This window comes from Petaurus breviceps, unplaced genomic scaffold (genome assembly GCF_028583685.1).
Source record: "Petaurus breviceps papuanus isolate PSGF00001 unplaced genomic scaffold, PetGlider_PUasm1.0 174, whole genome shotgun sequence".
NCBI lineage: Eukaryota > Metazoa > Chordata > Mammalia > Diprotodontia > Petauridae > Petaurus > Petaurus breviceps.
In genome coordinates, this window is record NW_027185761.1 from 29,061,656 (window position 1) to 29,067,219 (window position 5,564).

The 5,564-nt window shown below is 32.9% G+C and overlaps 1 pseudogene; it reads left to right on the forward strand.

The window, feature by feature from the left end:
- The first annotated feature begins 1,908 nt into the window (after nt 1–1,908).
- The window catches only part of LOC138158346 (vesicle transport through interaction with t-SNAREs homolog 1A pseudogene), a 36,185-nt pseudogene continuing 32,529 nt past the window's right edge, over nt 1,909–5,564 (forward strand).

Below are 5,564 nucleotides of genomic sequence, written 5' to 3' on the forward strand. Positions count from 1 at the left end.
CTCTCAATCCCCCTATTCCCAAAGTCCACAATGACCTCTCACTTTGTCTTTGGCATTTATGGGTTAATAATTTTGGAAACTGCCATAGCTGCTGGTGATACACTCTCCCAAAGTCTCTCAAGCTGTAGGTGACTGGGGCTGCCCTGAGGCTAAAATTGAGAGCTCATGCAGGACTTGGCTCTGCTGCCAGCACACTGCAATCGACCTTTCCTTTCCAACTGCCACACTTTCTTCTGTGGGACATTTGTTTCTCTCTGTCACTTTCTGGGTTCTGTAGCTCTAAAGTTTGTTTAGAATCATATTTTATGGGTATTTGAGGTGGGTATGGGGGAGAGTGCCAGAGTTTTCTTGCTTCTATGCTGGCATCTTGCCTCTGACCCCGATATAAGATATCTTGACCCTTAAAATGAAGACTATCTTATGATGCTGGAAATTAAACTAAAGTTTGGTTTTAACTCAGAGAGCTGTTTCTGTGCTGTTAACATAATTCTCTGAGCCTGAAATCAGAAATTTTTAAGTGATACCTTACTACAGTACAGTTTTTCTTCATCATAACATAAGATTATTACTTTCTGTTTGCATATAAAGTCTATAAGCACGCTTTAAAACCTTTTGTTTTTAATTCCTTTGTCAATGTTTTCTGTTTGTTTACACTTAGGAAAGTCAGTTTTGAAATCTTATTCATCTTTTTCCTAAGAGAAACCTACTTTGGAAGGTGTATTCTGAGGTCAAACTTTTAGAGTTTAAGTCCTCAAAATTAGCCGAGGTATGAAGTCAGAAGAGGGCATCAAGTAGGTGTACATTTATGGTATTCCCCCCTATGCAGGAGCATAGGTTCCCAAAGTGGGTGATACTGACAACTGGGGGTGCTGGAACAACCCAGAGGGCAGTAGTAGCGTGCAGTTGGGGAGAATTGCATAAAATAAGGGTTACAGTGGAAGCATAAGGGAAAAAAAAAGTTAAGAAAATTTTGAAAAATAATCTATACATTTCAACTCTTGTGTAAGAGAGTTAATGTCATAATGATTACATTATTTTCTAAATAAACACATAAAATGCAAGTTACAACCAATCAGTGGTTAAGTCCACCAAGAGGTCTTAACAAACAAGTGTTGACAGGAGAGCATGTTGTGCATTTTTGGGAAGTTCAACATGCATCAGCAGGAATATAAGTGTGTAATGACTTCTTTACAACATAAATACTATGCAGTTACATTATACAATATTGTGTCATCAAAGATTCAATGCAGGAAAAAAGTCACAAATTTAAAATGGATTACTATGTTTCAGAAGTATAATTTTAAATATATCATATTCCACTATTCTACTCTATTCACTATGACACCTAGCCACCCCAAAGTGAATAAATTTAAAGAAAAAACATTAAAGGGTCAAAGAAAGTAGATTTCTAGGGGTCACTAATTAATTTTTTTTAAAGTGGACAGTAGGCCAAATAAGTTTGGGAAACTCTGGTTTAGTCTGTCTTTAATCACACAGTTGATAAGGAAACTGCTACCTGGTGGAAAATAGCATAAGTTGATAAAGCGTTGTATGTGTTTGAAGAAAATGATGTGTCTTCAGGTAATCTTTGCTGAAAATGTAGTCACTGATTATACCTTGAATGATAGAGTTTCATTTGTGTGGAAAAATAAACCATGGCATGAATTTAAATTCCAATTCTATGACATACCACTTAGGTGACATTGGGTAGGTCTTTTAATCTTCTGAGCCTCACTTTTTTCATATGTAAAATGGAGATAATAATACAGTGATATGAAAAACACAGGATATTTGGGAGGTCTGTATAAGATAACATATGTAACATACTTTGGAAATTTTTAATCCCTAATTAAATAGTTATTATTGCTACTATTCTATTGAAACAATTCGTCATTCCATAAAGGCAGCATGGCGAATAAAGGTAAGAACAGTTGTAGAACTAGGGAAAAGCTAGCATAAAACCATTCAAACTTGTGTGATCATCTTCCTTAGAACACATTTCTTTTTCAGAAAACAATATTCATTTTGAACTTATATAAAAAAATTCAGAAATTCAAAAAATAACATTTCAATGTACCTAGCACAACGTAAGAAGAGGATTCAATATAAAACCACAGATTTCTATTTCATGTTATTTAATTAAAAAAACCTATAAAATTAATACCACACATTGTTTTCAAAGCTACCCTGTTTTCAGCACTTCCTTCTAAGTTTATATCTGTACTCTCTTGTGTACTTTTTTTATTTTTTTCTCCTTCCATCTCTACCCTGACTTAGAGAAGGCTAGCACTGGACACAAATATATGTGTGTGTGTGTGCGTGTACTTCTATGCATGTAAGCATATATCCATATATGCACATATTTATGTATTTATGCAAGCACGCCATACTTTGCATGATTCTATTTATCAGTTCTTTTTCTGGATATAGATGACATCTTCCAGCACAGGCCCTTTATAGTTGATTTCAGTATTTATAACACTCAAAATGAATTTGTCAGAACATAAGTTTCTGAGTCCCAATGGAACTTATACCCACACCTGTCTAGTTTCCAGGATCAGCATTCTTCCACTGTCCTCCCCCCAAACCATTTATTCTTGATCTTTTAAAATTGCTTTTATATATTTTCTATTTGGTTATAAATGTATCCTCCTAATATAATGTAAATTCCTTGAGGGAAAGAAATCATTTTGTTTATGTCATTGCATTTAGAATCTGGAAAAGCACTTTTTCATAATAGATTCTTCATGATTTTCTATTGAATTGAATTGTTTTAAGGATCAAATAAGATAATGTTTATGAAATTAGTTATAAAGCATTGTTATAATTATTGGAAAGGAGTGTATCTACCATGTCTAAATAACTCTGTCATATTTGGGTAGAAGTTGGGAGACATTATTATTAGTTTTATATTACATTCATTCTTGAGTAGAGACTATTTGAAAAGTACATTAATATTTTCAGAAAATATGATAAGAGAGCCAATTAAAAATTAAATATGTTTTGAAAATGAAATTGTCTTCTTTCACAAAGACATGAGCTCAGAGATGAGCATTTTTTTTTCATTTAGGCAAGTTTTCCCTCCAGTTAAATTAGATGATGAAAATTCTCATTTATTGTATTATTTTTCTGATAACATTCATCGTCTGATTTTAGTACCCTGTACTCTAGCTGAGAAATGTTCCAATTATTGGACTCCATTGCCTTTTATTAACACAACATTGCTTAATTGACTAAACTCTCAGCATTTTTTTTACATCATATGAAACAACTGTTGGATTGCAATTAACATTGTAAAGTACTTTGGAGGCTTTCCAAAACAAAGTAGTTTTTATATCAGGAGCATTATTTCAATGACATTGCCAAAACATAACAATTTTATTTCTTACCAATTTTTTCTACTAGGGAACATGACCACATATCCTAGGGTTGCCCAACACTGTTCAAAAACACTCAAGGAAGCTTTGAATTTTATTGGGAGAAGAGACAAAATAGATGATGAAACAATTCCTGGTTCTTGGAGGAAGAAAGAAGTTTATGCCTTCTACCCTGTGAGACCCAGAGGTAGGTAAACAGCAAGGACACATATTCACATGGCACCAATAATGTTTTATGTATGAAATTTCAATAGTGTGATTCTCTGAATATGTGGCATATATTAATAGCAATAGTTTGCATTGATTGCATTCCTAAATTTCCCTCCCTCCCAAATAATACCATAGACCTCTTTGGCAGTCTCATGATCTTTTTTTCAGAATAAGTGTTTGGAATCATGCAATACATAGCATTACAAAAATGATTAAATCATATTTGGATATACATGTATACACATGTGTACATATACAAGTATATGTATATAAAAGTTCAATGCCTCAAGATTAATAAGGTAGAAAGTTCTTTGGAGAAGTTTCTATGGAGGTTAGAAAGTTCTTTCTTTAGATGACTCAACTTGTTATGTAGCAGAAGTATCATATTCCTGTTTTGTGGATGAGGAAACTGAGAACCAGAGTGGTTGTGATTTAGCCACTGAGTTAGCTAGCTAGCAAAGTCAGATCTCAGCTTTAGAGCTAAAATTCTGACAAGCCTAACACCCTTTGCAATGAATTTGGATCTTTACAGAAAGCCTTGTTATGGCAAACAGGCTTGATTCATTACAGTTTTAAAGGTCTCATCTACTGATAATATTGTTTGTCATATCAAGAATTTGAAAATTTTGCATTTTATTCTTTAATAGAGCTAGATTTTTTCTTTCCCTGGAATGAACATGTCAAATTCTAACCTAGGTTTAAAAATATTTTGGAATCTTATTTCTGGATTCTTATTTTTTATTAATACACAGCTAAGAGCATTTAGAGGTTTAAAGAAAATGATAGCATTGAAGTAGCCCCTAATTACTGTCATGTTTAGTCTGGAAACATACTACTCAAATGTCATGCCACAGCCAGGGGTCCAGTGGTATACTATCATAAAGATTCATGCAAGTAAAGGAGATTATGTGTGTGTTTGTACACAGTACATATACATACATATACAAACATGCACATATGTATGTAGTGCATATTATAATGCATGTATATGTGCATATACACACATATTATATATTCCTGATGTTTTTGCAACTCTTTTCTCATAGAACACAATCCCTATTAATTATGATCCTCAAGTACCACCATAAGAATGAAATAAATAAGAGGCAAAGTACATTCCAAGGGAAAACTAGCAATTCTTCTCTGATGAAGATGCATGACCCTATGCTAATCTATCCTGGGGGAAAAAAAAACCTAGTCAGTATAATTATGGTGTGTCCCTAAGGAGATGAAGAGAGACATATTTTAACTTAAACATTAGCAGAGAATACTGCTATGGAGCATTTTAATTCCATCTCGTTCATGAAATTGTTATTTATAATTTTATTGTGAAGGCTCACCACTAATTAGCCAAAGTAAGACACTATGGATTGGTGACAAAAATTATTAGCAAGAGGTTACCTGCATCAATATTGAATTAATTCATTGACCAATTGTTTGGTAGCTAGTCATATAATACCTTTTGATATCATTTTCATTTACTTTCTTGTTATTTAACACTTATAATTATTATGTAATTTTTCCAACTTGATTATAAACTCCATGAGAACAATGACTTAAAAAAACTCCTTTGTATCCACCAGAGGTGTATACTAGCATAGTGTTTTCCACATAGGCAGTAATCAATATATATTTCTAATGTGTTTATTTTTAATATTCTTTTAAAAAGAGTTACAAATTATGTCTCTACTTCTTTCCCTCCCAGTCATTGAGAAAGTAAGCAATATGATACCACTTATTCATGTGAATTCATAGAAAGCATTTCTACCTTAGCAATGTTACCAAAAAAGCAAAAAAAGAAAAGAAAAGAAAAGTGTACTTCAACCTGTATTCTGAGTACATCAGTTTTCTCTCTGGATGTGAATAGCATTTTTTTAATCACCAGTCTCTTGGAATTGTCTTGGATCATTGTCTTGCTCAGAGTAAAGTCTTTCACAGTTGATCATCATTGAAATGTTGCTTTTGCTATGTACAACA